The sequence below is a fragment of the Capsicum annuum genome, chromosome 8 (genome assembly GCF_002878395.1).
Source record: "Capsicum annuum cultivar UCD-10X-F1 chromosome 8, UCD10Xv1.1, whole genome shotgun sequence".
Taxonomy (NCBI): domain Eukaryota; kingdom Viridiplantae; phylum Streptophyta; class Magnoliopsida; order Solanales; family Solanaceae; genus Capsicum; species Capsicum annuum.
Window position 1 is genome coordinate 78,918,345 of NC_061118.1, and position 12,285 is coordinate 78,930,629.

Sequence of the window (12,285 nt, forward strand, 5' to 3'; positions counted from 1 at the left end):
GATATTCTATGTTTTCAACTTTATAGTTAGGCTTGATATTTCAGAGTCTAAGAGGATCCTTACTAGTGTTGAGGCTAGGTGAATCTTGTTTGAGAGGATTTGGAGTCACCAATTTGAGGATTGTAGACTTAGTGGCATCCGTGATAAGGTTTTGAGGGGTAAGTCTAAGAAGGATACTTTGGATTAAGAGTTTATTCTAAGATATGAAGGAAACATTTATGTTCTGAGTGTTGGGGACTTTATTTAACTGATATTGCAAAAGTCCCATTGCTCCAGAAATTCAATTGACCTTGGGACAGCTAAGATGCATATAGATTTGAGGCAACATTAGTAGTAGAGTGGCATGAAGAGAGATATTAGGCATTTTGTAGCTCGTTGCTTATGTTGTTAGCAGGTAAAGGTTGAGAATCAAAGGCCTAGAGGCCTAATTCATAGATTACCTATTTTTGAGTGAAAGTGGAAGTGGATAACCATGGACTTTGTTAGTGGATTGCCTCGCAATTGTCATGGTTCTGATGGAATTAGGGCCATTATATATTGTTTGACCAAATTGACCCATTTTCTCCCTTATCAAAAGTCCTTTAATGCTGAGAGGTTCACTCATATCTATGTTTGTGAGATAGTTTGACTACATGGAGTACCCATATCAATAATTCATACAGAGGGACGGTGTACTCCTATATCTTCTAAAGAACTTTTCAGGAGATATTGGGTACTCATAATGGCCTCAACACCACTTTTCATCCTCATACTAATGGGGTAGTTAAAATACACTATTAAGGTTATAAAGATATGCTCCATGCATGTGTTATGGACTTTGGAGATTAGTGGGAGCGGAGCAATATTTATCTATAGAGGAGTTTGCCTGTAATAAGTGATACCATTTAAGTATTAAGATGGAACAATTTAAGACATTATATTGCAGGTGTTATCGTATCCAAAAGGTTGGTTTGAGACCTCTAAATCTAAGCCTCATGGTAAAGACTTATTGAGAGAGTCATTAGATAGGGTCTTGATTATTCAGGATAGGTTGAGGGTAGCTCAAATTTTGCAGAAGAGTTATGCTGATCATAGACTTCATGCCCTGAAGCTTGGAGTTAGTGATTGCTCCTTTGTGCATCGCATGTGAAGGGCATGATGTGTTTCAGGAGGACGGGCAACCTCAACCCAAGCTATATTGGTCTATTTGATATACTTTTGATAATTAGAGAAGTAGATTATGAGTTGGCTTTCTCCCTAGAATTTACAGTTGTTCAGCTAGATATACAAGACTCTATATTGCTAGGTTACACCCTAAATGAGTTTTAGGTGCTTTTGTGGGACTTGGTAAAGTTGGATGAAAGGTTAATCTTTGTGGACGAGTCAGTTCTCATATTGGCTAGGGATGTCAAGTGCTCTAGAGTGATTCTTATCGTTAAGGTTCAGTTGAGACACCACCTAGTCAAAGATGCCACCTAGGAGATTGAGAGTGAGATACAAGACCAATACCCTCACCTATTTGAGCTTTCTCGTACACCTTGATCCTTTAATTTTGCAATAAAAGTACTTTTAGTCATGGATATTATAATGATCCTCTAAGTTAATTCCTATATTTCCAAGCTATTTCACTATTTAGAGATTTCCTAAAGCTGTCAAAATTTATTTATTACATATTTCAGCTGACATTTCAGTTACCGGGAAGTTCATTTGGGTTTTAAAGCCAATTCCCTACTTTAAAATAATTAGTAGTGAATTAGGTATCACACTTAAACTTCACACCCTGAAGTTTTTTTCCAAGGCTTGATAGTAAGTGGTAGGGCATCGCATTGCACCCACAATGAATAATAACACTTTGTTGATAATTATAATAAGTTAGTTATTGCACTTATCTTGGCGTTGAAGCTGAAATCCCAAAGATTATCACAAAGGAGATTTGTGCTATAGTTTATCAGCGCATTGCATTTTGCCGGTCTTGTCAATTAATTCATGATAAATACCCATGTCACATCAATCAATATAATGGACAGAGTTATCTATCCAACAAAGGTTACAGATATAGCACTTACTAAGGATATAAGGAACTTGTCTTCCAACTTAAGGTTTATATATAGTTAGGTGTGTCCTAGCAAGTGATATTATCGGCTTCTGATACAACGACTCTTTATTCTATCTACCACAGGCCCCCATTTATAGCCGACCACTAGTTATGATTGAAATACATTAATTTAAACTTTGTAGTTTGAAGAGATTATATGGAACTTGCTTTTGCATTATGCTAGGATCAAGAAGATTGAGTTTAGGATCAGACCCTATATTACTGTTGAGATTTAGGCTACGGTAAGGATGGTACAAACTTAATAAATAGGCTTGAGAACTGAATAATAGCTAGGACTAATGCAGTTAAGCCTCAAACTTGATCAATATAAGGACAGTCTTGGCTGAGCTTAGAAAACTGGAAAAGGTTTTGAGGGAGCGACCAGTTGAGGTTACACCTCAATCAATACTACCTTTTCCTTAACTTGTAGATATTACGATGGATGTGGAATCCGTAATCCTAGATTGGTGCACTCTAGCCCTGGAGATGGATAAGAGTAATGTTTAGTAGATGGGTGGATATTTAGACCCCTAAAAGAGAGGGAAGGGTTATGATATAGAGAAGGATGGTAAGGAAAAGTTAGATAAGAAGAAGAAGAAGAAGGGAAGAACAAAGAAGGTTACTGAGAAGATCTCTAATTTAGCAATTTTAGAGGAAGTTGACACTATTAGTGGAGTTACAAAGATTGCCACCTATCCTAATACTACTTTTGGTGAACCGGCCGTTATTAGTGCCATTGAATTTGAGAGTTCCACAACCACAACTAAAACCACTAGATAGGTGAATACTATTACGGGCCCACCTATGTCCCTACATGATCATAATTTGACTTACATCATGTACGCAACAAATATGTTCTTTTCCAAAAATTTAATATTTCTAATTTTGTGCAAGCGGTACATTGTATGATTTTATGTTAGGGGTGAAGGTGTACCATAGTTGAGGATTTATTTTGTCATGTTTGTTTTCCCTTAGCTTTCATTGCTTAAGGACATCTAGATGATTTTCTACATTTCAAATTATTTCACTATTTAGAGTTTTCCCAAAGTGGCCACAAGTTATTTATGACTTATCAGCACTAACAGATCAATTATTGGGCAATTCATTTGGTATTTAGAGCTAATTCCATGTTTTGAAGTTTTAGTTATTGATATTTGGTTATTGGGATTAAATTTTAAGTCAACAGTCTTGTACATAAATTCTAATTGTTACATTCAATCCAAAATGCCTATTGTAGGTTGGGGGAGCTTAGGTTTAGATCCTAAGGCTTCTGGACTTATTTTGGGATATTAGGAAAATTTTGGTAAAAATGGCCATTGGGTATAGGATCCCATATTTCATCGAAAAGATCTCAGTTGGATGTTTAGATGTTTCATTAGGAATGGAATGTCAAATTGGTAGGGTTGCATACTTAGTTTGCATTCCCAAGATTTTGAAAGAATCTCGAATGTTTGATCAGAGACTTGAAAAGTTTTGCTAAGTGTTGGTGCAGGCCTCAAATGTAACAACTTCTTAAGCGAAGGTCACTTTAGCAACCAGCGCATTGCTTCAGTGACCAACCCTGGTCCCCGCCTAACTGTTATATAGAGGTCTCTTTGGAGACAATTGTCAACTTTAGAAAAGTCTACATTTTGGATGGGTTTCTTTAGAAACAACCTGCCGTTTTAGCAGTAACCGCTTATGCAGTCAAATGGTTGTTAAAGCGGTCATCTCTGGACATTTATTTCAATCCTTACCCAATTTTACTTATTTTTCTAAGCCTTGAGACATTATTAAACACCACAAAACTTAAGAGAATCGCAAAACTTTATCTTTGGATGATCTGGGTGAACTGGTGAGTTCATAAGAGTCCTTACCTAATCTAAATTACTATAAGTTCCTTTGATTTCATACCTAATCCTACTATTTAAACTATGAATCCATGTTTCTTTAGGGCTGATTTGAGGTTGTAATTGTGCTGATATTTCTCCCATTTATTATGCAGATATTATATTATGCTAGATTTGGGTTGTTAATTAAACTTGGTTGCAAGAATGTTTAGCTGGTTGGAGAGTCATTTTAGGTATAATTTACCCATTTATCCTTCCCTTGAGTTAAATTATTGTCTTAGAACTTATTTAGACTTATTTAACACTTCGTAGTATAAATTGGAATCCTTTGCCTAGTGTTTGGGTAGAAACCACCCTAGTATGAACTTTCAGAGTTTAGTAGCGGGACCTATCAACCCTCTTTAAGGTCAAATATCTTAATTAGCTCCTTGTATATCTAGGAGAACTTTTTAAATTATTTTATGTATATTATTAGATCCTAGGATTATTAAGATATCATTTTGTTTCTTGAATAGATATAGTAACCTGCATTTACTTTAAAGATCGATTTGAATCTGACAACTGCAATTTGTGTATAATATTTAAAGATCGATTCAAGTATGACATTTATTATATACTTGTGATATTAGAGTCTAATTTGAGTCATCGATTAATGGTTCACATATTATATTAAGGATCCAGTTTGATTCAGATATTCATGGTATGAAAGGATTCATAGATACGGTTTAAATGATTTTTAACTTTATGATTATTATTGTTGGTACATCTTTTTTATTGCATCCATCGAGCTTATAGGAGCTCAATTGGGTTATTTCCTCTTTTTTTTCTCCTTTTGGGCTTTGGGGACCTAGTTAAACTATAACTATCTTGTATTTTTCGCAATATTAGTTACCTTGTTATTTATTATCTGTCAGCTAGAGCATTGTTTTACGTTTCTCCTTGTATCCCTAACTTCATTTTACATTCGCATAATTTATTATGTTCTTATAATGGATTTAGCTTTGTTGATTGATGACGCCTACTGAGTACCTATTATTTTTGTACCCTTAAAACACTTTTGGATATTTTTTCTAATGCAGATCCAAGTACTAAATATGGCTACAGACGTTCTATCCTGTGCATTTTGGACTTTGGAGAAAGATTGAGATTTTGGAGCGGGAGTTGATTATCTCTCAATCTGCTATTTTTGGAAATTCTTTCCTTTTGAGAGTATTTGAATTTTGAAACTATTAATACTCTTATTCTTTTGATTGGTGGCTTTGTACCGACCTTACTATGTTGTGGGCTACTCTTTTGGCTATATATGTTATTATACTTACTTTTTATCATCCACAATTTATTTGTATGCTTAATTCTGGTATTTATTATACCTTTCACCAATTAACTCATTACATGTCATTTTGGGCTATGATTTGGACATTCCTCTAGTGGGTTAAAGTAGGTGCCATCGTGACTTAAGAAATTAGATCATGAAAAATTAGTATCAAAGCCAAGGTTCACTAGTCTTATTTGTACAAGAGCAAGTGTCTAGTAGAGTCCCACAAATTAGAATAATTACATTTGTTTCTTATCATCAGAAAGTTATGGGACATTCTTAGGTGAAATTCACTTTCTTCTTTAATGTTGTGCGTTGAGTATGTATTGGTTTCTATAAATTCACATTATCTTTCTCTTTTACAGATGGTCAGGATATGAGTTGTGACAACTAGAGACGAGGACCATGGCCTCGGTTCTTTGACTAGGGATCTTACCAGAGATCATGGTAGACCTAGGGATGAGGTCGTGTGAGACTTACAATCCCAACTCAGGGTCTATATAGGAAGCCTTGCCTATATCCTATTATTTTTCCCTCACTAGAGGTTTCTTTACCTTAGCCATTGGTGGGCTAGGGGAAAACCTAGGATTCATTGGGTTAATTACTTCTTTATTACTCAATGATGCCTTGGTTATATTTTTGGAATTTGTTGGTGGTGCAATGCCTAATTTTACCTAGTCTGCAGAATAAAGTGGTGCCAATATAAGGGCATAGGTCATAGTTGTGGCTTTTAAAGTTGAGGTCTCTCTCCATCGTTGGTAGTTTCTCAGACTATAACCACATTTCCTATTTTACCTATTGAGGATTAGATGATGTTGGTTAGATTTTTGAGGTTGAATCCACCAGATTTACAGGAGCTTCAATTGAGGATGAATTTGAGTTCTCTATTGCTTGTGCTAACACTCTTTGCAATTTGGACCTATTTAGACTTTTGGGATTGACAACACCACCAATTAGTTGTACTTAGTACCAAGATATTGGTGTAGAGGTTATCTTAATTCAAGGGCAGATGGATCTCCTTCTTTAACATAGACTTAATTATTAGAGGTTTTCTTAGAAAAGTATATACCTCACAGCCTTTAAGAGTGTTTGAGAGATCGGTTCTTTAGATTGAAGTATGATTTTATGACATTTCTAGAGTATGAGGCATGATTCAATGAGTTGCCAAATATGTTATTATTATCTTACCGATTGAGTATGAGTGAGTATGATCGTGTCCCAACATGCTATTTCTATCTTAGAGGGTTGAGACTTCTTCTTCATATGGATACTTAGACTTTAGTTACAGCTGTTAGGTTTTTTCTTAAGGTTTTTGATAATGCCTAGACTATAGTGGAGATACATTACAAGTACCCAGGGCAGCTATAAGAGATCATGTGATGAAGGTTGTTTTAGTGAGAACTAGAGTGTGTCACAGATCAAAGGCATAGGTACTCAAATTAGGTACCCTCTATATATATCTTATCAGCATTAAGGTCAGTCTAGAAGGTCCATTCATGCCGTATATCAAATTACAAATGGAGGTTAGTCCAATTATATTTATTATAGCGTATCAAGCAGTGTCCAGTCTTAGAGAGGTAAACATTCTGAGTTTTCTAGAAGAGATGTCTATTTTAGGTCAGCCAATTCTTCAAGACAATATGTATCACCTAGGGCATCTTATGATTATGGAGTTGTCAACCATTATTCTAAAATTATCACTAACGTGAGGTAGTTGTTCCTATAACGTAGAGTTTTTAACCGATTAGCATATTTTGCCCCCTACTAGAGTTTTATAAATGTTGATTGGGGTGTACCTTAAGGTTCTTGATAGGTTCCTCAAGCAGGAAGATAAGTGGTTGATCAAGCGCCCAACCATGTTATAGGCGAGGCTATTTTTATGTTGTACCTGGTTGGCTAGAGGTAGAGTCTTCAAATGTTGTTATTATAGGTACAATTTTACTGTGGCATCAGCCAGCTATTGCTTCATTTGATTTAGGATCCATTTATTTATATGTTTCTACTTATCATGTACCATAGTTAGAGTTGTCTTAGGAGTGTTTATTTTTACCATTTCATGTATCTACTCCTATCGGTGATTCCTTAGTTGTATTTTGAGTATTTAGATCATAAGTTATGAGTGTTTGAGAGTTTGATAATAATGGTGACCATATTAGGTTATATATGGTGGACTTTTATATGATTCTATGCAAGGACTGGTTTGGATTATATTGCCAACATCGTTACCTTATCAATGTTTGACATACCCTAATTATGTGTCAGGGTTCTACTAGTGGTATGTTGACAGTGATTATTTCTTATGTTTGAGCTAGGATACTTATATCATAGGATTGTGAGTCTTTACTTGCTTAAATTGGTCATGTTAATGTAGAGTGTCCACCTTTTGATTCTATTCTTATACTCTATGATTTCCTGATGTTTTTCTGTCAATACTTGGCCTTCGTCCTAAGCGTGATAATGAGTTCCTTATTAATATTAAGTCGTGCACCAACTTATTTTAATGGAACTTTCTTGTATGGCTCTTACCAAGATTAAAGATCTGAACTCTCAGCTTTAGGGTCTTTTTGGTAAGGATTTCATCGCTCGAGTATTTCTCCTTGGGGTATGTAGGTACCCTCTATGTCCATCTTATAAGATAACAGTAAAGAATAAGTATAATTTGCATTGTATTGATGAGTCTTTTGACTAGCTTCAGGGAACAATAATGTTCTGAAAGATAGACTTAAGATCCAGTAGACATCAGACGAGGATTCGAGCAGAGGACATCCCAAAGATAGTCTTTAGGACTTATTATGGCCATTGTGAAGTCCTATGATGTCTTTTGGGTTGAACAATGCCCCATTTTCATTCATGGATTTAATAAATTGAGTGTTTATGCCCTATTTGGACTCCTTCATGATTATTTTCATTAATGACATCTTTTTGTATTCTAGGAAAAGGGAGGAGCACGAGCAAAATTTTAGTATTATGCTCCAAACATTGATAGATCATAAGCTTTTTGTCAAATTCTCAAAGTGCATGTTTGGGCTCAAGTCTATTACATTCCTAGGAAATATGGTTTCTAAGGATGGGATTATGGTGGATCCAATGAATATTGAGGATATTCGTGATTGGGCTAGACCTACATCTCCGATTGAGGTTCATAACTTAATTTATTTTGAAGGTTAATACATAAGGTTTGTTTAAGGCCTCACTTCAATTGGAGCGTCAATAACTATGTTGATTAGAAAAGAGGTTCCTTTTTAGGGCTCCAAGGAGTATGAGTCGAGATTTCTGAAGCTCAAAGACTTTCTCACTTTAGATCTTGTAATGTCTATTTCTGTTGAGGGCGAGGGATTTTATAGGTATTGCAATGCTTTAAGTGTTGATTTGGGTTGTTCTCTAATACAACAATGCAAAGTTATTACTTTTGCATCAAAGCAACCAAAGGTTCACGAGTGTAGCTAACCTACTTATGATTTGGAGTTCCCGACAATAATTTTGAGCTTAAGAATTGAAGGCATTACTTGAATGTCCTTCATTATGAAATCTACATGGATCATCGTAGACTTCAATACCTTATGACTAATAGGGAGATTAACTCTAAATAGCATAGATAGTTAGAGTTGTTGAAGGACTATGAAATATCTATTCTAAACCATCAAAGAAAGGCAAATTTGGTAGCAGATGCCATAAGTCAAAAAGTAGTGAGCATGGTTAGCTTTGATTTTATTTTAGTTTTAAAGCGGCTGTTGACTGAGATTTTCAGTCTGTAGCCAACTTAATGGTTTGAATTGATATATAATACTCTATAAGGATCCTTTATAGTGTTAAGGTAAGTCTACCTTGTTTAATCAAATTTAGAGTGGCTAGTTTGAGGATTCTAGACTAGGTAGGATCCGCGATTAGGTTTAAAGGGGAAGTCCAGGACAGCAACCTTTGATTCAGAGGGTATTATATATGATGGTCACATATAATTTTTGATGGTTGGGGACTTGATTCAACTGATATTGCTAGTATGTCACATCTCCAAATATTCTATTCACCTTAGTACAGCTAAGATAGATTGATATTTGAGGCAACATTACTGTTGGAGTGGCATAAACAGTGCTATAGAAGGTTTTGTAGCTTGTTTCCTATGTCTTCAATAGTTAAAGGACAAACCTCAGAGTCTTGGAGTCCTAATTTATAGATTACCTGTTCTTCAGTAAAAGTGAGAGCAGATCACCATGAACTTTTTAGTGGGTTGCCTCACACTTCCCATGGTTTTGACTGAAATTGGGACACTGTATATCATTTACTAATGAACCTACTTTATCACTATTAAGTAGTCCTTTAATGTTGAGAGTTTCACTCATATCTATATTAGTGAGATAGTTTTCCTACATGGACTACCTATATCAATTATTCTAGACAGAGGCTCAATATTTGCCTCTAGCTTCTTGAGGAATTTTTAGGAGGAGTTGGGTACTAAGGTTGACCTCAGCACCTCCTTTCACCCTAAGACTGATGGGCAGTCAGAGCGGACTATTTAGATTCAAGAGTACATGCTCCATGCATGTGTTATGGACTTTAGAGGTTATTGGGAGAAACGCTTAGCCTTAGAAGAGTTTTCCTATTTTAATAGCAACCATTCGAGTATTAAGATGGCACCATTTGAGGCATTATATGGTAGGCATTGCAGATATCAAATAGGTTTTTTTTGAGATCTCTGAGGTTAATCCCCATGGTACATACTTACTACGCGAGTCATTTGATAGGGTCCATATGATTTAGAATAGGTTAAGAGTATCTCAGAGTAGGCAGAAGAGCTATGCTGATCATAGAATTTGTACCTTATGGTTTGGAGTTGATGATCGATTTCCCTTCGAGCATCATACTTAAAGGGAGAAATGAGTTATGGGAGTAGGGGAAAGCTTAACTCTAGGTATGTTGGTCCATTTGGGAAGCTCAGACAGTTGGAGAAGTAGCTTATGAGTTGGCCTTGTCCCTATACTTTGCATTTCTTAGCCTATTTTCCATATCTCTAAGTTGCAGTGTTATATCCCAGATGAGTCTCACGCGCTTCGATCATACTTTGTACTAATAGATGGGAGGTTTAAGTTCATAGGGGAGTCGGTTCACATATTGGCTAGGGATGTTATGTGGTTGTGATATAGATATATTTAAGTGGTTAAGGTTTAGTTGAGACACCGCCCAGTCGAGGAGGCTACATGAGAGATTGAGATTCAGATGCATGTGTCGTATCCCTATATGTTTGAGCCTTCTCATACACCTTGATTGTTAAATTTTGCGGATAAAAGTCATTTCTAGTAATTTTCTACATTTCCAAACTATTTCACTGATTAAAGTTTTCCCATAGCTGCCCAATTTATTTATGACTTTTTGGAGCTGACAATTTAGTTATCCAGCTGTTTATTTGGTTTTTAGAGCCAATTCTCTATTTTAAAATTTTTACTGTTCAAATTGGGTAATGATATTACTTTGGTATTAATGGCCTCATATGCCAATTTTTAGAGTTTTGATAGATCTAAAATGTCGATTATGATCTAGGGGGGCAATTGGTTTAGTTTTGAAGCCTGCCAGGATCATTTTGGGTTATTTGGTGGACTTTGGTTAAAACTACCATTGGGTGTGAGACCCATCTTTCATCGAACAATCCCAGATGGAAGTTTTGATAATGTTGTCGTGTCTAGAAAGTTGAATTTAGTAGGTTAGCATAGTATTTTTCCATTCATGAGATTTCGAATGAATCACTAGGGTTCGATTGCAGACATGGCAAATTTCACAAAATACTGGTGCGGGCCTTAGCTGGTGCAACCGCTTAAGCGAACCTTTGTTTGCTTAAGTGGAGGCCCCATTAGTCACCAGGGTAATTACTTTAGTGACCAACCCTAGTCCCCGTCTAATAGTTTAAGCTAAGGCCTTTATGCTAAAGCAAAGGTCTCTTAAGCGGCAATCGTCCGCTTTAGTAGAGGTCAACCTTTGGGGCATAGGTCGCATTAGCAATGACTTGGTGCTTTAGCAATGATACTTAAGCAGTCAAATGGCCAATAAAGCAGTCATAGTTGGTCATTTATTTCCCGTTTTACCTTAACTTTTTGATCTTTCTATGTACCAAGACTCTATTAAAGCCTAGAAAGATTAGAGAACCATGAAGCTTGATCTTTGGGTGATAGGGATGAGTTGGTGAATTTGTGAGAGTCCTTTTCTTATCTATCTTTTTATAAGTTTCCTTTGATTTTATAATTTATTCTCCTATTTAAATTCAAAAACCATAATCCTTTGTGGGCTGATTTGAAGGTGTAATTGTGCCCAGATTTCACCCATTTTTTATGGTAAATGATCTTTGAGACTAGAAGGACGTTTTGCGGATCCAAAGTCATAATTCTGCAAGTAGACTAAACCTGAGATTGTTTGCTCGATATTGTACCCAAAACATTTTTATTTAATATGAGTATCATTATGCCTGTATTAATGTGTAGATCATTATTTTGATAGCATGGCATCGTGCAGAGACTTCTCGAAAGGGAATATCTTAAATTTAGTTGACTTTCTCGGTCATTCATAGGTGTCCAGGTAATCTAGGCTTTCTTTCCTCATAGATTGAGCTTCATTATGGCATTAGTAAGATATTTTGCTAAAATTTAAGTCAGAAAGTATGGCTTGGTTGCATGTTTAGTAAAAATTTAGAATATTTAGCTGGTTAGACAACCATTTTAGGTAGAATTTACTCATTCATTCTTCCCATGAGTTAAATTGTTGTCTTTTGTCAAGACTCAAAAACCAAGGGTCATGACGGCACTTGTCGTAGCAAGCCTTGACAAGTAAGACTATCATGCAAACTGATAAGAAAAGGGAGAACAACACCAAAACCCAAGGTAAGACTTCTATAACAAATTTAAACCACACATATATAGTAATAGCCGAAAAGTACATAACAATGATGAGATAAATATCCCAATATCCGGTATCATAGTTTAAGAACCAACTAAATACATCTCGAAGTCAAATATAAAACTGATAGTCCGAAAGGAATATAATTTGTCTCTTAATAAAAAAACAAGACATAAACTAAACAAGAAAAG